The following is a 26,379-nucleotide window of genomic DNA, read 5'->3' as shown; positions in this document are numbered from 1 at the left end:
CTATTGGTCCTTCGTGGACGTCTTTGATAAGAAGGAGTCCGAAGTACTTCCGCCACATCGTCCTTACGATTGTGCCATTGACCTGCTCCCGGGAACTACACCACCTCGAGGACGGATATATCCACTGTCTCCAGCCGAAACAAGGGCCATGTCTACGTACATCACAGAGAGCCTGGCTAAGGGATTCATTCGGAGATCCTCCTCTCCTGCTGGAGCAGGCTTCTTCTTCGTAAAGAAGAAAGAGAGCGACCTACGCCCATGTATAGACTACCGGGGATTGAACCTAATCACCGTAAAAAACAAGTACCCCCTGCCGCTCATCCCCGAATTGTTTGATCGGCTCAGAGGAGCTCGTGTGTTCACCAAGTTGGATCTTCGGGGTGCCTACAACCTGGTCCGTATCCGCTCAGGGGATGAATGGAAGACCGCGTTCAACACTCGCGATGGGCACTATGAATACTGCGTGATGCCCTTCGGCCTGTGTAACGCACCAGCAGTCTTCCAAGAATTAGTGAACGATGTGTTCCGGGACCTTCTCTACGTTTGTGTGGTGGTATATCTGGATGACATCCTTGTCTTCTCTCCGGACCTCCAGACCCACCGAGAGAACGTGCAACTGGTTCTACAAAGACTGAGAGAGAATCGTCTGTACGCCAAGTACGAGAAGTGCGTCTTCGAACAGTCTTCTCTCCCCTTCCTGGGTTACCTCATCACCGATACCGGACTGCAGATGGATCCAAAGAAGGTCTCTTCCGTTCTCAACTGGCCTCCTCCTTCTGGACTGAAGGCAATCCAACGCTTTCTGGGATTCGCCAACTATTACCGCCAGTTTATTCCTCACTTCTCGGCTCTGACTGCTCCTCTTTCCGCCTTGACCAAGAAGGGGGCTAATCCAAAGGACTGGTCACCTGCGGCCGACGCCGCGTTTGGCTCTCTAAAGCGAGCCTTTGCCTCCTCTCCTGTACTCCACCGTCCAGAGTTAAACCGCCAGTTCACCTTGGAGGTGGATGCCTCCTCCTCGGGAGCCGGAGCAGTGCTCATGCAGAAGTCCTCCTCCGGGAAGATGGTGACTTGCGGTTTCTTCTCCAAGAGCTTCTCAGCGCCTGAACGCAACTACACCATCGGTGACAGAGAGCTATTGGCAGTCAAGCTGGCTCTGGAGGAATGGCGCTATCTCCTGGAAGGAGCAGTGTACCCCGTCATTATTTACACGGACCACAAAAACCTGGAATACCTGCGGACGGCTCAGCGACTGAACCCACGGCAAGCCAGGTGGTCCTTGTTCTTTGCCCGGTTCGACTTCCAGCTCCATTTCCGACCCGCGAACAAGAATGTACGCGCTGATGCCTTGTCTAGGTCTTTCATGCCCATGGAGCAGGAGGAAGAGACATCCCAACCCATCATCTGCCCTAGTAAGATCATTCCGGTGGCTCCTGTCACCCTGGCCCAGATACCGCCAGGGAAGACCTATGTCTCTGAGACTGACAGGCAAAAAGTGTTACACTGGGGCCATGCCTCGAAAACAGCCGGTCATGCAGGTCAGAAGAGAACATGGAGTGTGATTGCACGTCATTACTGGTGGCCATCTCTTCGCACGGACGTCGCCTCTTTTGTCTCTGCCTGCTCCTCCTGTGCCAGGAACAAGACTCCCAAACACCTGCCATATGGCCGTCTTCTGCCTCTGCCCATACCCTCAGTTCCCTGGCAACACATAGCGATGGACTTTATTATGGACTTGCCATTGTCCTCCGGACACACAGTCATATGGGTCGTGGTGGATCGGTTCTCTAAAATGGCCCATTTCGTTCCTATGGCTGGACTGCCCTCTGCCCAGGAACTCGCGGACGCCTATATACATCACATCTTCCGCTTGCATGGCTTTCCATCACACATAGTGTCCGACAGAGGAACTCAGTTCACCTCCCGCTTCTGGAGGGCTCTCTGTAAACATCTGGGAGTGACTCTGGACTTTTCTTCGGCCTACCATCCTCAGTCGAACGGCCAAGTGGAACGGGTCAATCAGATATTGACCTCTTTCTTACGTCACTACGTCAACGCCCATCATGACGATTGGTCCACGCTTCTTCCTTGGGCTGAATTCTCCCATAATCACCACGTCAGTGAGTCCTCCTCCAGTTCTCCCTTCCATGTCGTCTACGGACTTCAGCCGTCTGTCCCATTGCCTGTATCCTCTTCCTCGGACATCCCTGCTGCTGATGCAGTACTCCGTGACTTTACAACCATTTGGGACTCAGTTAAGGCCTCCCTTGCACGTGCATCCCTGCGGATGAAGAGGCACGCGGACAAGAGACGTCTGGATCCTCCGTGTTTCTCTCCGGGAGATCTCGTCTGGCTTGCTTCCAAATACATCCGACTGAAGATACCATCCTACAAGCTGGGACCTCGCTACATCGGACCGTTTAAAGTCCTCGGCAAGATCAATGAGGTCTCCTACAAACTACAGCTCCCGGCCACGATGAGGATACCCAACTCCTTCCACGTGTCTCTGCTCAAGCCGGTTGTCCTTGGTCCCTTCTCCGCTGCCGCCAGTCCGGCTCCTCCTCCTATTGCTGAGGACGACATCTATGCGGTAAGGGATATCGTGGCCATGAAGACCGTACGAGGTCGACAGTTCTTCCTGGTGGACTGGGAAGGGTATGGTCCTGAGGATAGGTCCTGGGAGCCCAGGGAGAATGTGGGCACTCCTCTGATCCGTGCCTTCCTGTCCCGGTTGCGGGGAGGGGGGCGTGGGGGGGGGTACTGTCACGCTCCCCGGGTCCTCTGCTCCGCTCCCGGGGTCCTCTGCTCCGCTCCCCGGCTCACCTGCCACGCTCCCCGCTCTCCAGCCTCCAGTGCCCACGCTTCCCAAGCCTCCGGGTTCCAGCTCCCGGCGCCCGTCGGCTTCCCAGTCCCTGGCCGGCTCTGCTGCGTCCTCCTCTCAGCTTCCTGCCCTGGCCTCTGGCACCCGGGCCGCGCGCATGCGCATTAGGGCGCGCGCGCGGTCACTGACCCTTTCTTAAAGGGCCAGTGTCCACTGACAGGAAATGATGCATACAGGTACAGGGTATAAAGGGGGTTAATGTCCAAGGGAGCGGGGCCTGTTCTTCGTGTTTTCCCAAGCTAGGAGTCAGGTCTCCTTGTGTTCTGTGAGATACTTACCTCTCTGTCTTCTAGAGCCGATCCTGCATCGCCATCCGGTCCTGCTGTATCTCGAACCCCGAACGCTGCCCATCTGCCATCCTGACAGTCCGTACCATCTCGGTTCCCTGCGGTGACCCGTCATCTCGCTCCAACGGTTCCGGACCCCGCCAGACATCATCACGGCTTCCGAACCTGAGCTCCGTCACCCGGACCACCATCAGTGACCTCGTGGTCCCAGGGACTTCTCCATTGTGTTCCAGTGCACGGACTGTCCTGCTACCTAAAGTGCTCCGGCTACCGGACTCCTTTCCCTCATCGGGGAGTTCGGCCCAGTGGATCCACCTCCCGGGTCTGCCCGTCCATCTGGCCCTAACAGATAACTAAGGATAATTATCTGTCCCAACTTGTGCCGGCCCAACTAGAGGGGCAGCCCTTCTCGACTTAATTTTAAGCAACAGGCCAGATAGAATAACAGACGTACGAGTGGATGGGCACCTAGGGAATAGTGACCACAATATAATACAATTCCACTTGTCCTTCAGTAAGGTGCCTTGGAGGGGGGTTACAAAAACGCTGAATTTCAGGAAAGCAAAGTTTGATCAGCTTAGAGAAGACCTTCGTCAAATTGATTGGGACAATGTCCTCAAAAATGGGAGCACAGAAAATAAGTGGGAAATTTTTAAATCGGTATTAAACACCCACTGCGAGCGAGCCATACCATACGAAAATAAAAGGGCTAGGAACAGGAGAAAACCAATGTGGCTAAATAAGGATGTAAAAGGGGCAATGAATAATAAGAAAAAGGCATTTAAAAAGCTAAAACAAGAAGGCAGCGAAGAAGCATTAAAAATATATAGAGAAAAAAATAAAATGTGTAAAAAACAAATACATTTAGCAAAAGTAGAGACTGAGAGACTCATTGCTAAGGAAAGCAAAACAAATCCCAAACTATTCTTTAATTATATAAACAGAAAAAAGATTAAAATTGATGGTGTTGGCCCTTTAAAGAATAATGAGGGTACAATCATAGAAAGCGATGTGGGAAAAGCAAATGTTTTAAATACTTTTTTCTCAACTGTGTTCACACAGGAAAAGCATATGCCACGGGAAATGCAGAGTGATCATGTAAACGCTTCATTAAGTATGACCTGCCTAACCCAGGAAGAAGTGCAGAACCGACTTAGTAACATTAAAATTGACAAATCACCAGGCCCTGGTGGCATTCACCCTCGGGTATTAAGGGAGTTAAGTAATGTGATAGACAGGCCTCTATTCCTTATATTTAAAGACTCTATAGAAACTGGGTCTGTTCCACTGGATTGGCGGCTAGCAAATGTGGTACCAATATTCAAAAAAGGGTGTAAAAGGTAACCTGGAAACTATAGGCCGTTAAGCTTAACATCTATTGTGGGTAAAATGTTTGAAGGGTTTTTAAGGGATACTATTATGGAATGTCTCAATGTTAATAATTGTTTAACTCCATATCAACATGGATTTATGAAGGATCGCTCCTGTCAAACTAACCTGATCAGCTTCTATGAGGATGTAAGCTCTCACATGGACAGAGGAGAATCATTGGATGTCATTTATCTCAACTTCGGTAAAGTATTTGACACTGTCCCACATAAAAGACTGCTAAGTAAAATGAGAAAGCTTGGGCTCGGGGAAAATGTGTGTAGATGGGTAGATAGCTGGCTTAGTGGTAGAAAACAAAGGGTGGTTATTAATGGCGCATACTCAGATTGGGCCAGGGTTAGTAGTGGGGTGCCACAGGGGTCTGTATTGGGCCCCCTACTATTTAATATCTTTATTAATGATCTGGTGGATGGTTTACAGAGTAAAATATCAGTATTTGCAGATGATACAAAACTATGTAAGGTAGTTAACACAAAGGAGGACAGTTTGCAACTACAGATGGATTTGAGTAAATTGGAGAATTGGGCTGAAAAATGGCAAATGAGGTTTAACACAGATAAGTGTAAGGTTATGCATATGGGAAGGAGAAACAGATGCTACGATTACTTACTAAATGGGAAACTGCTGGGGAAATCAGACATGGAAAAAGACTTAGGCATCTTAGTCAATAAGAATCTAAATTTGGGTGCCCAGTGTCAGGCAGCAGCCACCAAAGCAAATAGGGTGATGGGATGCATTAGAAGAGGTCTGGGGGCACGAGATGAAAACATCATTCTCCCTCTGTACAAATCACTAGTCAGACCACACTTGAAGTATTGTGTGCAATTTTGGGCACCGGTGCTCAAGAAAGAAATTACTGAACTTGAAAGGGTTCAGAGGCGGGCTACTAAAATAATAAATGGAATGGGTGCATTACAATACACGGAAAGGTTATCAAAATTAGGTCTATTTACTCTAGAAAAGAGAAGACTTAGGGGAGACCTAATAAATATGTACAAATATATTAGAGGGCCATATAGAGATCTCTCCCATGATCTGTTTGTACCAAGGACTATGACAAGAACAAGGGGGCATTCTTTTCGATTGGAGGAAATAAAATTCCTACATCAGCATAGAAGAGGGTTCTTCACGGTAAGAGCAGTGAGGCTCTGGAACTCTCTTCCTGAGGAAGTGGTGATGGCCAACTCACTGAATGAATTTAAGAGAGGAATTGATGCTTTTCTTGATTGCAAAAGTATAGAAGGTTATAAATAGCATAATCTTACAGGTAGATAGAAGAGCGACCTAGATTATTAGAGGAATGGGGGGGGCTGCAACACCAAGACAGGTTATTAAACTTGGGGTTATTTAGTTTGGAAAAACAAAGGCTTAGGGGGGATCTAATCACAATGAATTAACATATGAGGGGACATTACAGAGACCTTTCCAAAGATCTCTTTACACCTAGGCCTGTGACTGGAACACGGGAGCATCCGCTATGTCTTGAGGAAAGAAGGTTTAATCATAATCACAGACGAGGATTCTTTACTGTACGAGCAGTGAGACTATGGAACTCTCTGCCGCATGATGTTGTAATGAGTGATTCACTACTAACATTTAAGCAGAGCCTGGACGCCTTTCTTGAAAAATATAATATTACCAGTTATGTATATTAGATTTTATGACAGGGTGTTGATCCAGGGAGCTAGTCTGATTGCCGGATGTGGAGTCAGGAAGGAATTTTTTTCCCCATTGGAGCTTATTTGACACATTGGGGTTTTTTTGCCTTCCTCCGGATCAACATGTTAGGCTACGGGTTGAACTAGATGGACTTAGTCTCCCTTCAACCTTAAAAACTATGAAACTATGAAATTACAAAACATATACAGCTGTACATTAAAATGCTAACAATGAATAAGAGAACTCTGGTATTGCATTACTGCTATAGGAATATTTGAAAAAATAGATCCCCTTTATAGCTGGAATCTAGCTGCCCAGAGATGGAGGTTTTAACACAGATAGTGGCATTTCAAGTTCGGTTCTCGGCATACAGAGATTACCTTGTCATGGTGATCGGACCAATACATAAGCTAAATATCTCTTTTTTGAAATATTCCTATAGCAGTAATGCAATGCCATAGTTCCCTTATTCATTGTTAGCATTTTAGTTTGCAGCAGTATATGTTTTGTAGTTATAACGTGTTTCCAGATAGCACCTGTTCACACCTGTTTGATGTGTGGGTCAGTATATATATATATATATATATATATATATATATATATATATCTATATCTTCTAAGAATGATGCACAAGAAAGACCACGAATAATTTTCTGAACACAAGTAGATTAAGACATGAATCACTGGTACCATGTACTGTGTTCGGATGAGATAAAAAAAACTTATTTGGCTCAATTCAGATGAAGTCAAGCATGTGTGGCAGCAACTAGGTGAGGAGTACAAAGTCAAGGTCTATAGTCAAGCATGGTAGTTGGAGTGTCATGCTTTGGGGCTGTATGAGTGCTGCCAAGTCTAGGAAGGTACAGTCCACTGAGGGTGTAAGGAGCTGGCCACAAACTAAAGACTATTCAACTTTTTCCAGCATGGAACGCTGGTTACATTGATCTTATTGTTCTCTTTTATTAGAGATTGCTTCTTCATCAGTTTAAGGTAAACAATTTGAAGGGGGAAAGGATTCTAACAGTGTGTCATCCTATAAAGAGAGGAAGATACGGCAGTCTGCTGGTGGAGGTGCCTGGATAGGGTTGAAATTCTTAATACAGTTTCAAAGAAATGTGGCACTCAGACAGTGGAGTACGTGATAATAAGTGCTTTAATTCAACACAATGTGTAAATAATTGGTGACGTTTCGGTCAAAGATTAGACCTTCATCAGAATCACTTAGCTGTTGATGGTGTCAGTGGGTATGTAGTATCCAGCGCAATGTAGATGTGTTATCACTTTTGTTACCAGCGGTTTTGACATTAATGGCTGTGTTCAGTTATTTAGCGGGCACATCAAAATTACACTGTTATACAAACTGTGCCCTGACTACTTTACATTGTGTCAAAGATTCAAATCTTCAATGTTGTCCCATGACAAGATATAATAAAACATTTACAAAAATATGAGGGATGTACTCACTTTTTTGTGATAAACTTTATATTTACACATTGTATATTTCACAGGGCAGTTCCATAGACATGTGTCTCTTGTGGCTAATTAAAGTTGTGTTCGGCATAAAGCTCCTTTCCTAAGTGACAATGGGGAAAAATCATACAAAGGACTTTTCAAAGTCTTAAAATAATTGAAATACTTATCAGTTTATGAATCTTTTGTTTTGTCGCAACTCCTGAAAGTCTAAGGTGAATTGAAACGGTCATTAACAGTGTATTAAATCCTTCAATGTCTATGTTTGCCGGGACTGTGCTCGAAGTGACGGTTTTTGAGGCTGTCTTTGCTAGTGACAAGAAAGCCTTCTGCTTTAGAACTTTTATTTATATAGAATGTTGACTCATCTTAGGTGGAATTATGTACAGAAATAAGCAAACAGCGTCCTATTCAATGCCGTGTATATATACAGCCATGGCCCATGAACAATTGAGGCTCCTGTGTAGACAACATTCTTGTTTACTGTGTGTTTTCTTCAGGTCACTTAGTACTTTACCTCTTGAACGTGCTTTTGGTGGATTGTAAATCCAGTGTGACTTGTATTTTGGTTTGCAAAGACTAATCTATGGTACTGAATAAAGCTTCCTTAAAGAGGTAGCAAATAATATGACAAGAAACAAATTATCTTTAAACAAAGTTTGATTGAGTCAAATGTAAAAATTCCAATTTTTTTTCATCATTATAATTTATACTGATTTTATCACATAATGAAATGCTGTCGTTTTCATCAAATACATCCACTCCGTCTCTGGGAAAATATATCGTGTTTGTTCAAGGTGTGAGTTAATTTGTAATTCGCTGTGATGTATACTTTTTATATAACCATGAGTGTTTTCCTTCTTCATAAAAAAAAGAAATGGGCAAACAGATTTAGCTTCAGAAGAATATCTGTTTCAATCGGAGCATGAAGTGGAAAAGGTTAGGAGAGGATAAAGGTTTCCCCATTATGACTCATGGCAGATCATCTTGGCACCATGTTATTATTACTCAACCTTTGCCCAAGATTTGGCTCTTAGAAAAAAATGGTTTAAAAAATGGTTTCTAAAACAATAATTAGAAAAAACAAATTCTATTAAAGTTACTTTACATGTACATATGGCTGGATTTCAGGTTGGAGTTGGTCTCCTGGTTGGTCAGTCTTAAGCCTGCTTTACACAAGACGACCGATTGTGCGATAGCACGATCGATCATACCCGCCTCCGTCGTTTTTGCGTCACGGGCAATTAGTTGCCCATGGCGCACAAACTCGTTTAACCCCCGTCACACGTACTTACCTTCTGGACGAGCCTCGCTGTGGGCGACGAACGTCCACTTCCTGAAGTGGGAGGGACATTCAGCGTCACAGTGACGTCACCCGGCAGACGGCCAATAGAAGCGGAGGGGCGGAGATGAGTGGGATGTAAACATCCCTCCCACCTCCTTCCTTCCATTAAGCAGGCGGGTGCCGTGGGACGCAGGTAAGCTGTGTTCATCGCTCCCGTGGTGTCACACGGAGCAATGTGTGATGCCACAGAAACGATGAACAACCTGCACCCATGAAAATAAACGAGATTATGAAAGTTAACGACGAGTAGACGACTCACGATTTGTGAGCGATACTGCGTCGCTCAGAGGTGTCACACAAGAAGACGTCGTGCGCTATGCCGGATGTGCGTCACGAAAACCATGACCTCGACGACATATCGCACAATCTATCGTCTCGTGTAAAGCCCGCATTAAAATACTGTATAATCAGTCACATCAAGAGGAGGAGGGGAGGGGAGAAGATCCAGCACTGACGTAATAAAAAAATTCTTTATTCAAAATTCCTAAAAAAGGTAATTTCAACTAAGTGCAGAATATATTTACTCTTGACGCATTTCGGATAAAGTAGACTCCTTATTCATAAGCAAGGTGATATATATACCTATACGCCCCTCATCTGAGCCGGATCTGGTATGTAGATCCAGCTCAGATGAGGGGCGTATAGATATATATATATATATATATATATATATATATATATCACCTTGGCTACTCATTCTGATTATGTTGCTTATGCTTAGGAGTCAACTTTCTCCGAAACGCGTCAAGAGTAAATATATTCTGCACTTGGTTGGAATTATCTTTTTTATGAATTTTGAATAAAGAATTTTTTTATTACATCGGTGCTGGATCTTCTCTCCTCCCCTCCTCCTCTTGATGTGACTGATTATTCAGCTGTGAAAGCTAAACCACTTGTTCCGTGCACCGGACCAGAAGTTGGAGAAACCTGCTTTGGAGTGGTCAGCTGAACTAAATTCCTTATTTGTGTTTTAAAATACCGTAGCTGTCATGGCATGACTAAGGGAAGTCTGGTGTATGGCACAACACACAACAAAACACGGGATAAACCGGCAACATTATAACAATGGTAGGCTTTAGCGCCAGTGAGGAGGAAGATGGAACACCTCCTGCTTTCACCTGCAGCTGTACCTTACACTTCTAGCCTGTCCCTATCCAAGCTCTGCACCTGTCGTCAAATAGGATACACAAGACCCTGGCAGACCCTGGAACAACCCTGGCTGGTGAGCTGGCTGGTGAGAGACGCTAGCCCCACTGCTGCTCTACTACAACACCAGGGAAAGTAAAGACAGACAGGGGATAACAACAAATGACAAAGGTCCAACACACAGCTGAAGTGAGAACTAGGACTGCAACCTACTCAGCAACTTGTGATAAGGGATCCACCAGCTCCTTCCACCTCAAGACCTAGCTTTCAAATAGATAAGAATAACCAGAACCCTGTAATGGGAGAAGAGAGTATATATAGGGACTGGAAATGGTCCCAAACCATAAGCACTTGAGGAAAGGTAATGAGAATGCTGCAATGCTGGCAAGGAGAAACTGACATTAACTATTAACTCTTAGCTCGCCAAAGGAAAGGATACTACATTAAATATAGAGAGTCTTACATGGCAATGAAAGACTCTAACCGAGAACTTGTCTCTAGTCTCATACTGCCGAGAGACAACCATGACAGCTACTCAATTTAGTTAATTATTTGATAAACGTATACAAGAACCTCCATATTGCAATTATTTATTATCTCCTATGAACCTTCCAAATTTTCTCAAACAACATATGTAGAAATGAGTGGACCCATGGGAGTTCAGTTCTTCAGTGGGTTCATCCGGGCTTTAGATAAAGTTCAGTTTGGGAGCCGAACTTGAGCTGAACGACAATGGAAGTCATCCTCTGCCCATATGCAGCCAGCCATAAACAGATCACTTCTGGGGAAGGGAGAGCGGGGTTTTCCCATTTTTTTTGGTGCACACTACATCTGATCAGGTTGTTGTTACCCACAGTGAGAACCGCTCAAACACTGCAAGTGGCTCGCACTAAGCTGAGTACTGTGTGTACCTGAGCACAGCGATGAGTAGTGTTCATATGTAAGCACCTGAACTCCAAACCCGAACTCTGTTATTTAGGAAAAGTCTGTGATCGGTACGAACACCAAACATTCAACTTCAGGCTTGCTCATCTCTAAACATAGGGCCACTGTGACTCTCAGCTCTTCCTGACAGTTAGTCACAGTCATCTATAACAGCAATCATCATAACCATAACAGTACATATGTAATAGCCACTGCTTTGGGTGGTAATTTCATGAAGAACATTAATATATTGGTAATATATTGTGTGTCGCCCTGGGCAAGCCAGGGGACACAGGTCACAACACCACACACACCCCACATTCCCTGCAGGTACACCAGCTAACCCACAAATCCTTGTTGCCTTCCTCCAGGGGCTGGTGTCCACACCAGGGGGTGGAGCCAGGCGGTTGGTGTCCGCCCACCAAGGAGTTCACAGCTCTGGAGGCAGGAAGTACCAGGCAGTTTAGCCCAGGCAGGGCTTGTGTGAGGAGTTGAAGCCTAGCCGAGGGCTAGAGAGGAGCTAAGTGGAGGAGCAAACAAGTGAAAGGAGAGAGTTTTGAGGAGGAAGAGGAAGGAGTAGGAGGTGGACGGAGTGTAGCTCAGGAAGGAGCTAGATTGAAGTGAAACATCAGTGGAAGTGACAGAAAGCCTGAAGTTGGTCTGTGGCTGTGTGCCCGGACGGAGTCAGCAAGGTCAGCAGACGGTGGTGAAGGTCTGCGGTGGGACTGTCTGGAGGTTGCTGGAAGGACCACGTCGGCTGTGTGCCCGGGGGTCTGGAGCAGTATACAAAGGGCAGTCAGCACCAGGGCAGGGGCCTTTCGGATCCCGGCAAGGCTTGGAGTCGCCGTAAGTTGCCAAATCCGTTAGTGAAGGGGACGTAGATCCCCCAACAAGCAAGTCCTGATTGATGGCAAAGGTCCAACCACAAAGGGGAAACACCGCCACCGCCAAGGCACGTTTCCCAGGGCCGGCGCCTGCGGGCAAAGAGTGGAGCTCCTCCGGCACAGATTGTAAAGAGTGGAGCTCCTCCGGCACAGATTGTAGTCGGGGAGCGGGTACCGGTGGGAATCCATCGCTACCAAACAGACATTTCAAAGGTGCAGGGAAGAGACCGTCACCGCTAACTGCAGGGAAATGCAGCACCGTAGACCGCCCGAGGGACCCGTCCAACCAGCCGTTTGTTTACCGAGAACTGTGTCGTGTTTACTGGCTGAGTGAGTACCACAGTGCCGCAAGGCACCACGCTGCCCCCGCGTCCCTGCACCCACCAGGCCCTGCATCTCCCAAACCATCACCGGGCCCCGGGATCACCAACCACTACCCACGGAGGGGCGACACAACACCTGGCTGTTCCGCATCACCATCCCCGGGAACCCCGTATAGAGCAGCGGTGGTGAAATCACCACAACCGTGGGTGGCGTCACGGACAATAAACAATATCCCAACACCCAATCCCCTTTCACTCACGGACGAGGAGCGCCGCTCGAGAAATCCCTGGGATCCGGCCCACCGCTCGAGCCACCACTGAGCAGCAGCCGCCGGACCCGAGCAGAAGGGGTGAGCGTAGTGTGCTGACACCCTCCTCCCCGCCCGCGACAACTTGGCGTCACGAACAGGATCTTACCGCTCTGCCGTCTGGTAGAGGTGCGCCTTGTTACCGCCAGAGGTGTCCGGCAGAAAAATTTCAGAAGCCGCCATCTTTGGCGCGAAAAGTTCCCGCTCGAGCGTCTTCTCGAGTAGTAGAGGCGCGAAGGCCAAAACCCCGCCCCGAGAGAGGAGGGGCCGGAAAGAGCTAAGGGGGACGGAAACAAGATGTCTGCGCCCGACGGAGCCGCTGGAGGAGCGGTGGTCGCAGCCGCAGCGGCACCCGCGGATGGGAATGGGCCGGCCCAAGTCCCGGCCAAACCGGCGGGAGGTGCCGCGGCCCCCGCGCTTGCTCAGGTCATGCCGTTTTCCTTGCCCTATGCGCCCGGAGCTGCCTGGCTACCGCAGTATGACGGGAAACCGGATGCCCTACAGGCCTTCCGGAAAAAGCTTAACCCGTTGCTAGAGCTGTACCCCCTGACTGATAAGCAACGTGCAGCGATAGTGCTAGGCCAGTTAACCGGTGCGGCGGAGCAGGAAGCGGAGACCTGGGCCGAGGGGGACCGGCTCTCTGTAGCCACCAACTTTGAGAAGCTACAGACTGCCTTCGAGACCCGGACTGAAGCTGAGCTGAGGATGCAGTTTTACCAGTGCCGGCAACGAGCTGGGGATAGCATTCTGGACTATGCTCTACATCTGCAGACCGCCCTCCGCACGCTGAAGCGGGTGAACCCTATTAATGAGGCGGATAGCAACAAGATGTTAGTGGAGCAATTTGCGCAGGGGATGAGGTCCCCTGAGGATCGTAAACAACTCCGGCTGTGGGCCCTGGAACACCCTGATGTGGACTTTGCTGTGTTAAAGGAGCGGGCCATTAAAGCACTACAGCCCCCAGCCGCCGAAGTCCTGGAACCCGCCCCGTGGCCCGTCGAGACAGCTCCAGTTGTGGCGGCCTCAGCCAAACCCACCTCTCCAAGACCTGCAGCCCCGAGCAGCACAGTGGAAGAACTGGCAGCCCAGGTCCGTCGCATGGACGGAGACATTGCCAAAATCCTTGCTGCACTACAACCTCTGACCAGATCTCAGGCTCCAGCACAGATACAGCTTGCTGACAGTCCCGAGGATGTCCCCTGGATGCAGCGGAAAAGTGTTAACAACCCGCGGAGCAGACCTCCAATCTGCTACAAGTGCCGTAAGCCGGGTCATTACTTCCGACAGTGCCCGTTAAACGAGCAACCCCTGGGGCCCCGGGCCAATCCTCAGGAGTAGAACATCGTGGCCCCCCGGACTGGCGAGACCGATATATCGGGGCCCGCCCCATCATCCCCGTGGCTGTGGACGGCATACCAGTGATGGCTCTCTTGGACACTGGATCACAGGTAACTACCATACCCTACACGTTGTACCAGCGGTATTGGGCCATAGACGAGCTGGCGCCCCCAGACAATAGTATAACGTTGATTGCCGCTAATGGACTTCCATTGACCCAGGTGGGGTACAAACAAGTGGCTATGACAGTGGGGCAAGCTGAACTGCAACACCAGGGTATGATTGTGATCATGAATGAACCCAGTGATCATAACCCGAAAATAGTGCTGGGAACCAATGTGATGGAGCACTGCATGGCTGATGTGTTAACCCTATTACAACAGCTGGCCGCCACAGCGGCAGGGAGCTGGCAGAGGGCTGTGCAGCGTGAGATCCGAGCCCTGATGTACCGCCAGCATGTAAGCTCAACAGGAGGGGAGATTGGTGGAGTGAGAGTGATGGATGTTGCTCCATTGACTGTGCCCCCTAGGAGTGAGATGATGATCTGGTGTAGGGCAGCAGTAGGGCCTCAGGGGCGTGACTACCCTGCGATGATGGAGCCCATGCCTTCCGAGCACTGGCCCACTGTAATGGCCGCTCGAGGGGTGGTGGATGTGAAGAAAGGGAGAGTGCCTGTGAGAGTGTTGAACTGTGGGGAGGAAGAAGTCAGGCTTCCCCGGTATGCCACCATTGCCAAGCTGCTCACCCTGGACCCTCACACTATCCATGAAGCCAGTCCATCCACACTCCCACCTACCACCAACACTTCCCCACCCCAGGGGGAGACAAAGGAGTGGCATCAACAGCTACATGTAGGCACTGATGATACCCCTACACATCACAGGACAGGGGTATACAGGGTGGTGCAGGAGTACGAACAGGTTTTCAGTAAGCACCCCCTAGACTTTGGGCAGATCAAGGGGGTCCAACACCACATTCCCACCGGTGAACATCCCCCTATCAAAGAGAGGTATAGACCTATTCCCCCTGCACATTACCAGTGTGCCAAAGATATGTTGAGGAATATGAAGGAGGCAGGGGTTATTCGGGACAGCTGTAGTCCCTGGGCCGCTCCGTTGGTACTGGTCAAGAAGAAGGATGGTACCATGCGGATGTGTGTGGACTACCGGAAGATCAACCAGATAACCCATAAAGATGCCTATCCATTACCTCGTATTGAAGAGTCTTTGGCTGCACTGAGAACTGCAAACTACTTCTCGACCCTTGACCTCACCAGCGGATACTGGCAAGTGGCCGTGGCCCCAGAGGACCGGGAGAAGACCGCCTTCACCACCCCGATGGGGCTCTGCGAATTCAATAGCATGCTGTTTGGGCTGTGCAATGCCCCCGGAACCTTCCAACGGCTGATGGAGTGCTGTCTGGGACATTTAAACTTCGAGACCGTCCTGTTGTACTTGGATGATGTGATTGTTTATTCCCAGACGTATGAGGCCCATCTGGAGCACCTGGCCGAGGTGTTCGCGTCCCTTGCCAAGTACAGGATGAAATTGAAGCCTTCTAAATGCCACCTGCTGAAACCCAGGGTGCAGTATCTAGGGCATGTGGTGAGTGCGGATGGTGTCGCCCCCGACCCTGAGAAGATTACTGCCATCCAGAGCTGGCCGAGACCAACTACAGTGAGGGAAGTAAGGCAGTTTCTGGGTCTGGTGGGGTACTATCGGCGCTTCATAAAGGGGTACACGAAGATGGCTGCCCCCATGCAAGACCTCCTCGTGGGACAGACCAAAGGTGGTAAGCCCATTGGAGCCCCACTGTCGTGGGAGGACAAGCATGAGGAGTCCTTTTGCCAGTTGAAGGCGGTCTTGACCGGAGAAGAGGTCCTGGCGTACCCTGATTATGGGCGCCCGTTCATCCTCCACACGGACGCCAGTAACGTGGGGCTAGGAGCGGTCCTATCCCAGGTCCAGGATGGAAAGGAGAAGGTGATTGCCTATGCTAGCCGAAAGCTCCGGCCGACCGAAAGGAACCCTGAGAACTACAGCTCCTTCAAGCTCGAGCTATTGGCGTTGGTGTGGGCTATCTCGGAGCGGTTCCGCCACTATTTGGCGGCAGCAACATTCACCGCGTTTACGGACAACAATCCGCTGACTCACCTGAACACGGCCAAGTTGGGCGCGCTGGAGCAGCGGTGGGTAGTCCGGCTAGCCAACTATGATTTCACCATAAAGTACCGAGCCGGTCGTGTCAACGTAAATGCTGATGCACTCTCCCGAATGCCCCATTTTTCAGAAGAGGGGTGCGAGGATGATGACCTCGAGGAGATCGAGTTGCCTGCGTTTCACCAGCCGCCTACTGAGAGGGTGCAAGTACATCAGCAACGGGTGGATCTGGACCCACGGCCCAGTCAAGAGTGGCAGGAAGCACAGGACCAAGCGCCGGCTGTTCGCCTTGTCAAGACTCTGGTGGAACAAGGTGCTACAGGAATAGACCCTGCCGCTCCAGCCGAAGCCCAACGCTTATGGAAAGAACGGAAACGGCTTTACCTACACCAAGGGAGGCTGTACCGTGAGCTGATCAACCCGAAGACCCATGAGAAAATATGCCAGTTGGTCATTCCTCAAGCTGACGTCGCTACTGTCCTGCGGGCATACCATGATGGTGCTGGCCACTTCGGGTGGAAGAAGCTGGAGATGCTGTTGAGGGAGCGGTTCTATTGGAGTGGGATGCGTGAATCGGTGGAAGCCTGGTGCCGAGAGTGCGGTCCTTGTACGCTGAGGAGAAAGGACGAGACTAGCCAGAGGGCACCCTTACATCCAATAGTCACCCATCAGCCGCTGGAGCTGGTCGCCCTAGACCACGTCAAGCTCACCCCTAGCCGAAGTGGGTACACCTACGCATTGACCATTGTAGACCACTACTCAAGATTTATGGTGGTAGTCCCCGTTAAGGACCTGACTGGTCGAACTGCTGCTCGAGCGTTCAAGGCTTATTTTTGCCGACCCCATGGGTACCCCGAAAAGGTGCTGACTGACCAGGGCCCGGCCTTTGAAGCAGAGGTGTTCCACGAGTTCTGCCAGTTGTACGGCTGCAAGAAAATCCGGACCACTCTGTACCACGCCCAAACCAACGGCATGTGCGAGAAAATGAACCACTTGGTCCTGGGGCTTCTCAAGACGCTACCGCTAGAAGAACGGAACCTGTGGCCGGAAAAGTTACCCGACTTGGTCGACATGTACAATAATATCCCCTCTAGCTCGACGAAGTGCACCTCAGCGTATCTGATGAGGGCTCGGCCTGGCCGCCTGCCGGTGGATCTGGAGATGGGGTTGGAGGCCCCAGAAGCACTCCCTTCAACGGCGGAGTGGGAAAGTCGGAGGAGAGCACAATACCGGCAAATCCAGGAGTATGTGGAGAAAAACCTCAGTCGAAGTCGAGAACAGCAGGAGCACCGGTTCAATCAGAAGGCGTCCGCAGGTCCTTTCCAGCCAGGAGATGTAGTGCTGAAACGGAAGAGGAAGGCCCACAAGCTGGATGATCAGTGGGAGCAAGTCCCTTACGTCATACAACCCACAGAATGGGAAGATGGGAAGGCCTACCAGATCAGTCGTGACCAAGGGGGCACACTGGCCACAGTTTCCCGGGACCATCTAAAAAGGTGCCCCCCAGCGTTGAAGGCAGAGGCCGAAGTACCGGTTCCTCCACCAGCGGAGAAGGCAGCAGAGGTAATCCACACTGTAATGGGTGACTTCCCAGCAAACTGGCCCACACAGAACGGCGCGGTGATTCTTCCAGTGATACTATTCCCACAACCCGTGGATGAAGAAGTAGTGGAAGCGGTTAACCGTGAGACAGAACCAGTGCCAGTGCCCAGGGATGAACCTGTACCCAGCTCCCCTACACCTCCGCCTGCTCCACACTATAGCAGGGAGGAGGAACCGATTGTTTCCTCTACCCCACTGTCTAGCACCACTGACACCGGTCCCCAAAGGTCCACCCGTTCCAACCTAGGTAGACCCCCACTTAGGTACAGGGAGACCGTCCTGTGATAAAAGGGGTCAGGGAATGTACAGAATGGTTGTTTGTTGTTTGAAAAGTTTTGGAAAGAATGATAAGAAATAATTACCGAAGTTTCACCTGATTAACCATGATTTGCAACCGGCTGGAGCCGGCACCGTTGTCCCCGTGGGGACCGTTTAAAAAGTTTAGCATGGGAACTATCCATGGACAAGCCCGTGAACTTGCAGGGCAACCACAAACGTTAGTGGCTTGTAAATATGTTGTTTACCGTTACCGTTTTCCGCAATGCCGCCTCCGGAGAGGCAGGTTGGAGGGAGGGCCCTGAGCAGAGCAGGCTGGGGCCCAGCCACCAAAGGAACCGGTAGCTACCCTCTGGAGGGGAAGGACAGATCCCGCTCGGGTATCTTGTGCTGGACTGTGGGTCAAGGGGTGCTGCCTGGGCTTTAGGGGCAGCATCAGGGCCAGGTTGCTTGGGTGGGAGAGAGCGGAAACCGTAACCGTAAACCGTTTGCAACGTTCAAGAAAATGTGCCTCCCGTCTTGGGAAGAGTTATTATTAAAAATGTACATAATTACCGTTTATCATGTTATACCCTTTTTACATTTACAGAAAACAGAAAGGAAAATAAAACCGGTGTTGGACGGGCAGCCCGAGGACGGTCTGCGTTTTGCTAAGGGGGAATGTGTCGCCCTGGGCAAGCCAGGGGACATAGGTCACAACACCACACACCCCACATTCCCTGCAGGTACACCAGCTAACCCACAAATCCTTGTTGCCTTCCTCCAGGGGCTGGTGTCCACACCAGGGGGTGGAGCCAGGCGGTTGGTGTCCGCCCACCAAGGAGTTCACAGCTCTGGAGGCAGGAAGTACCAGGCAGTTTAGCCCAGGCAGGGCTTGTGTGAGGAGTTGAAGCCTAGCCGAGGGCTAGAGAGGAGCTAAGTGGAGGAGCAAACAAGTGAAAGGAGAGAGTTTTGAGGAGGAAGAGGAAGGAGTAGGAGGTGGACGGAGTGTAGCTCAGGAAGGAGCTAGATTGAAGTGAAACATCAGTGGAAGTGACAGAAAGCCTGAAGTTGGTCTGTGGCTGTGTGCCCGGACGGAGTCAGCAAGGTCAGCAGACGGTGGTGAAGGTCTGCGGTGGGACTGTCTGGAGGTTGCTGGAAGGACCACGTCGGCTGTGTGCCCGGGGGTCTGGAGCAGTATACAAAGGGCAGTCAGCACCAGGGCAGGGGCCTTTCGGATCCCGGCAAGGGTTGGAGTCGCCGTAAGTTGCCAAATCCGTTAGTGAAGGGGACGTAGATCCCCCAACAAGCAAGTCCTGATTGACGGCAAAGGTCCAACCACAAAGGGGAAACACCGCCACCGCCAAGGCACCAGTTTCCCAGGGCCGGCGCCTGTGGGCAAAGAGTGGAGCTCCTCCGGCACAGATTGTAGTCGGGGAGCGGGTACCGGTGGGAATCCATCGCTACCAAACAGACATTTCAAAGGTGCAGGGAAGAGACCGTCACCGCTAACTGCAGGGAACCGCAGCACCGTGGACCGCCCGAGTGACCCGTCCAACCAGCTGTTTGTTTACCGAGAACTGTGTCGTGTTTACTGGCTGAGTGAGTACCACAGCGTGTGCACGATTGTGTGTTTGTGTGCGATTGTGTGTGTGTGTGTGTATACATACGGAGTGCGGGAGGGGGCGGAGCCGAGCGGGGAAGTGTCAGGCTCCCGGCACACATAACCAGGGTTCCTTGGTTACCCGATGTGTACCCTGGTTATGGGTGGAGGGAGCCAGAGAGAGCATGCACAGTGAAATCCAAAGGATTCTGCTGCTCAAAAAATCGTTACATGCTGCGTTCCTTCCGCCCGATGCAGCGTCAAAATAACGACGCTGCGTCGTCCGGCGGATGCAACGCTGACACTTGCGTTACAGTGCGTCATCCATACAAGTCTATGGAGAATACCGCAGTGCGATAACGGACTGCGCTATTCTCCAAAGTGACGGACTCCGCTGAACGCAAGTGTGAAAGTACCCTAAATCTCATACCTACACAATGTATGAGCAGAGACCTCATTCACTTACTAGGCTGTGTGTTGTAGTTTCATTACAATCATTGTTTTATCTGCAAGAGGTTATCACTGACTAACTAGATCTCACAATAATCTGAGCATCACTAGAAACAATTATTCATTTTTGTCAAAATTGGCTTTTCAAACAATTTTACCGTAGGGAAACATGATATCCTGTGAATCATAATAGGAATAAGCTTTGTTTATTCTGGGAATGTAATAATGGAGGAGGGGTGGGGTATTTATTTCCATCTCTTATTAATATTCTTCTGTGATCAATTTTATTCCAGACACAGAGCAAATATTTGGCACCTATAATATTCTCATTATAATACATTTCCTCATTGCTGCCATGTTCTCCAGGTAAACCAGCTTTTCACATACACCTTTGACATTAAGTTTTATATCCACATTTTTATATCCACATATATTCACCCTTGTTTTGTGTTGGTCGTGTAACATACTCTTTGACCCGGTGGTTTTGGGCAACTGTAATAAATCTTTTAGACTTCCCTTTCGAGGGCACCTTATATTAGTCTGACACAGACTGGCACTATCACATTGTTGTGTATACTTTTGTATCTAGATATGTTTGTGCTGTCATTTGTATATTTTTTATATGGACTTTCAACACCAATTTTTTGGAGGAGGTGTCAATCTCCTTTTTGTACACGCGGCAAATGGTTGAGAAGGGTATGATGAAAATTATATGGCGGTGGCAATTAAACAGGAGGTTTATAAAACTGGTCAAAACCCATTTAAAGCAACTAGTAGAATACGTGAAATAGTAAAATATACTGTAATGCTTGGAGTTGGTGGTCATTGTTCAGCGAAAGGGATGTTAAGACCCTATTCGGATGGACCTAGCCATATCATCTCTCATAAATTTACATCTGTTAAGCCCGCTTTACACACTACAATATATCTTACGATGTGTCGGCGGGGTCACGTCGTAAGTGATGCACATCCGGCATCGTAAGGTGCATTGTAGCATGTAACAGCTACGTGCGATTGCGAATGAACGGTAAAATGTTCATCGCACGCACGTCGTTCATTCCTCATGAATTGAACGTCAGGTTGTTCATCGTACCCAGGGTAGCACACATCGCAGTGTGTGACACCCCGGGAACGATGAACAGATCTTACCTGCGTCCGGCGGCTCCCGGCCAGCAATGCGGAAGGAAGGAGGTGGGCGGGATGTTTACGTCCCGCTCATCTCCGCCCCTCCGCTTCTATTGGCCGGCTGCCGCGTGACGTCGATGTGACGCCGAACGTGCCTCCCACTCCAGGAAGTGGACGTTCGCCGCCCACATCGAGGTCGTATGGACGGGTAATTACGTGTGACGGGGGTTAATCATTTGTGAGGCACATTCAACAAAATTGAACGTGCCGCACATACGATGGGGGCGGTTACGATCGCATACGATATCGTATGCAGACTCGTAATATTTAAAGCAGGCTTTAGTATTGAAAATCTGCAAAGATTTCAGATTTTGGCACTGAACTAACCAAAGATTAGCTAAATCTATTATAAAATATGCAACTATTACTAAATTTGCTGTGTTTTACTCTACCACACTTTGGCTTGAAACACCATTCTTAATAAATTTTCTTTATTATTTCAGAAACCTCTGGATGACATTTTTGCAGATTTTCATAATATGATCAGAAGTGAGCGAACCCGTGGAAGTTCAGCCAGACTTTAGGTAAAGTTCGGTTTGGGATCCGGACTTGACCTGAACCCCAATGGAAGTAACTAATTGGGCAGTTCGGGTCTCCACCATAAGCAGAACACTTCTGGGGATGGGTGGCTGGAATTTTTCCATTTTGTTTGGTGCACACTACATTCAATATCCTATTGTTACCCACAGTGTTAGCCGATCAAACACTGCAAGCGGCTCACACTCGGCTGAGCACCAAGCGTACCCGAGCACAGCGATGCTTGCGCGAGTGGTCTGCATTAGAGTTGAGCGAGGTTCGCCAATTTCATGTTTGAGTGATTTTGGGGGGTGCTCGAACTCGAGCTTTTTGCTAAAAGCTCAACAGTTCGAGTTAGGTTCGAGAACGGTTCGATCAACAGAAACGTGACTTTTCATAGTAAGGCTATGTGCACATGTTGCTATCTGCATGCATCCTCTGTCCTCAGCGCAATCCCTCTCCCTTTTCTACTCACCGATCACGGGCGTCTCGCTCCACGTCTGTCACAAATCTGCGGTGTATTTTCCTCTTTAAAAAATGGCTGCCGCTTCATTAGTCAATTGGATATTCCGTGCTTTCCCCGCCCACCGGCGCCTATGATTGGTTTCAGTCAGACACGTCCCCAAGCTGAGTGACAGCTTTGTCACTGCAACCAATCACAGCCGCCAGCGGGCAGGTCTATATCGTGCAGTAATATAAATAAATAAATAAATAAATAATAATAAAAAAAAAAAAAAATGCAGCTCCCCCATATTTGATACCAGCCAGGATAAAGCCGCACGGATGGGGCATGGTATTGTCAGGATGGGGAGCACCACGGTATGGGGAGCCCTCCAGCCTAACAATATCACCCAGCAGCCGGCCGAAATAGTCTAATGGATGCGACAGTCCCGGAATCTACCCAGCTCATCCCAAATTGCCCTGCAGCGGTGGCAATCGGGGTAATAACGGGGTTGATCATGCCAGTCATCTCCCCGAGACACCTTCTATGATCAACCTGAAAGTGAAAGTAAATAAACACACCGTGAAAAATCCTTTATTTGGAATAAAAGACAAAAAACCACCCTGTTTCACCCCTTTATTAATAATAATAATTTTATTCATGCATATAGCACTATTAATTCCACAGCGCTTTACATACATTGACAACACTGTTCCCATTAGGGCTCACAATCTAGAGTCCCTATCTGTATATCTTTGGAGTATGGGAGGAAACCCACGCAAACACGGGGAGAACATACAAACTCCTTGCAGATGTTGTCCTTGGTGGGATTAGAACCCAGTACCCCAGCGCTGCAAGACTGCAGTGCTAACCACTGAGCCACCGTGCCACCCTAATTAATCCTCAAATACCCCTCCAGGTCTGATGTAATCCACACAACACTGTCAGCTCTGCTACAGAACACGATCGCACTGTATCAGCTCCACATAGCAATCAAGTGAATCGCACGTTCAGCAGAGACTTCAGCAATGCAGAAGTCAAGATTACCAAATCTGCCTATCTTTATCATTAGAAGCAGTAGCTGAATGGATAGAGTGCTCGCATAAGGAGCATTAGGTCGTGAGTTCTAGTCTCAGTAATGATTTTTTTTTTTAATTTATAATATATTTATAATTATAATTAAATTATGCACTGAGGGGAGGAGCTGGACATCAGCTGTGAGCTCTCTCTCTCTCTCCTTTCTCTCTCCTTTCTCTCTATCCTTTCTTTCTCTCTCTCCTTTCTCTCTCTCTCCTTTCTCTCTCTCCTTTCTCTCTCTCTCTCTCCTTTCTCTCTCTCTCTCTCCTTTCTCTCTCCTTTCTTTCTCTCTCTTTCTCTCTCTCCTTTCTTTTTCTCCTTTCTCTCTCTCCTTTCTCTCTCCTTTCTCTCTCTCCTTTCTCTCTCTCTCTCCTTTCTTTCTCTCTCTCTTTCTCTCCTTTCTCTCTCTCTCCTTTATTTCTCTCCTTTTTCTCTCTACTTTCTTTCTCTCCTTTCTCTCTCTCTTCTTTCTCTCTTTCTCTCTCTCTTTCTCTTCTTTCTCTCTTTCTCTCTCTCTTCTTTCTCGCTCTCTCTTCTCTCTCTCTTCTTTCTTTCTTTCTTCTTTCTCTCTTTCTCTCTCTCTTCTTTCTCTCTTTCTCTCTCTCTTCTTTCTCTCTCTCTCTTTCTCAGACCTGGCAATGATCAGCTGATGCCGTCATTTGACGGCATCAGCTGACACTATAAGTCGAGCGGTGAGGCCGGCTTTTTACCGCCCGGCCGGCTAAACTATCAGCTGATCCTGTCGGACAGGAGTCTGCACAGAAGTTTGCAGTTTGATTTTTTTTTTTGCACTGATGCATCAGCTGATTGCTTAAAAGCCGTTTATACAATCAGCTGCTGTGTCATGTGATTCAGGCCCTTGAACCTGACACATCATCTGATCGGTTTGCCTTCTAGCAAACCGATCGGATGATATTGGATCCGGATTTGATGGTGCGGGACCCTTGACCCAGGATTACTGCGGAGGGGGGTTCTTTATTTCAATAAAGATGGAGTCACTAATTGTGTTGTGTTTTATTTAATAATACAAATATTTTTCTGTGTGTTGTGTTTTTTTTTATTGGTACTAGAAATTCATGGTGGCCATGTCTAATATTGGCGTGACACCATGAATTTTGGGCTTAGGGACAGTTAATAATATACAGCTAGCCCTAACCCCATTATTACCCAGCGAGCCACCCATCACTAGGGCAGCTGGAAGAGTTGGATACAGCGCCAGAAGGTGAAAGCGCCCTTTTCATGGGGCGGCTGTGGACTGCAATTCGCAGCAGAAGGGCCCAGAAAGCTCAGGCCAACCTGTGCTTTGGATTCCAATCCCCAGCTGCCTAGTTGTACCTGGCTGGACACAAAAATATGGCGAAGCCCACGTCATTTGTTTTTTAATTATTTCATGTAATAAGTGAAATAATTAAAAAAAACGGGCTTCCCTATATTTTTGGTTCCCAGCCAGGTACAAATAGGCAGCTGGGGGTTGGGGGCAGCTCGTAGGTGCCTGCTGTACCTGGCTAGCATACAAAAACATGGCAAAGCTCACGTCATTTGTTTTTTAATTATTTCATGAAATTCCTGAAATAATTAATAAAAAAGGGCTTCCCTATATTTTTGGTTCCCAGCCAGGTACCAATAGGAAGCTAGGGGTTGGGGGCAGCCCGTAGCTGCATGCTGTACCTGGCTAGCATACAAAAACATGGCGAAGCCCACTTAATTTTTTTGGTGGGCAAAAAACTCCTGCATACAGTCCTGGATGGAGTATGCTGAGCCTTGTAGTTCTGCAGCTGCTGTCTGTCTGTATGGAGGAGAGCAGACAGCAGCTGCAGAACGACAAGGCTCAGCATGCTCCATTCACTAGTGTATGCAGGAGAGCAGAAAGCAGCTGCAGAACTACAAGGCTCAGCATACTCCATCCAGGAGTGTATGCAGGAGTTTGTTGCCCACCAAAAAAATGACATGAGTTTCGCCATATTTTTGTATGCTAGCCAGGTACAGCAGGCACCTACGAGCTGCCCCCAACCCCCAGCTGCCTATTTGTACCCGGCTGGGAACAAAAAATATAGGGAAGCCCGTTTTTTTCAATTATATCACGAATTTCATGAAATAATTAAAAAACAAATGACGTGGGCTTCGCCATATTTTTGTGTCCAGCCAGGTACAACTAGGCAGCTGGGGATTGGAATCCAAAGCACAGGTTAGCCCGAACTTTCTGGGCCCTTCTGTTGCGAATTGCAATCTGCAGCCGCCCCAGAAAATGGCGCTTTCATAGAAGCGCCATCATCTGGCGCTGTATCCAACTCTTCCAACAGCCCTGGTGACGAGTGGCTTGCTTTGTTTTACTAGCTAGAATTAAGTCAGAGATTCTTAATGTCAGGCAAGTTTGACCTAGCCATTAAGAATCTCCAATAAAGGGTTAAAAAAAAGACACCGCACAGAGAAAAAATACTTTAATAGAAATAAATACACAGACACACTTAGAGACACCATGTTTATTACTCCCTCTTATCCCACCATGATCCTGGTCTTCTGTCTTCTTTCTCCTTCAACCCATGCAGCTCTGCTACATCAGCAGCGCTGCATGGGAGGAAGACGCTGCTGTTCCCGTGCAGTCTTTTCACTCCGTGAGTGACCAGAAACTGCTGCCTGTAAGCGGTGACGTCACTGCTGACAGGCACGTTGCTATAGCAACGGTGATCTCCGTTATTGACCGGCTGTGGCAGCCGGTGAATAACGGAACGGGGAAGCAAAACAGGGAGTCGACCGTGTGCCAGAGCATGTCGCCGGTACACGGAGATACACAAACGATCACCGCGTACTGGAGAGATGCACTGACAGGACCTAGCATAACGTCAAAGCCATGTGACCAGTCTGTAACCAATGAAATAATTGACACGTGACTGGTCACATGCTTTTTTTGACGTCACAGAAGGTCCTATCATCAGTGCTGGTTACCGGGAGGATGCAGCGATTATCGGAAGGAAAAGCGACGAGAGACAGAGTGCAGAACGCATCGCGGGGACAGGTAAGTGTTATGGCAATGTTTATTAACTGTATGTGTACAGTTATAATGTGTTTTTATGTGTTTGTGTTTGCCTCCCATTGGTTTCAATGGGGTTCGAGAGGTTCGCCGAACGGCTCGCCGAAC

This window comes from Anomaloglossus baeobatrachus, chromosome 4, assembly GCF_048569485.1.
Source record: "Anomaloglossus baeobatrachus isolate aAnoBae1 chromosome 4, aAnoBae1.hap1, whole genome shotgun sequence".
In the NCBI taxonomy this organism is placed as follows: domain Eukaryota; kingdom Metazoa; phylum Chordata; class Amphibia; order Anura; family Aromobatidae; genus Anomaloglossus; species Anomaloglossus baeobatrachus.
The sequence above is the reverse complement of the archived record's forward strand: the minus strand, read 5'-3'. Positions refer to the sequence as shown.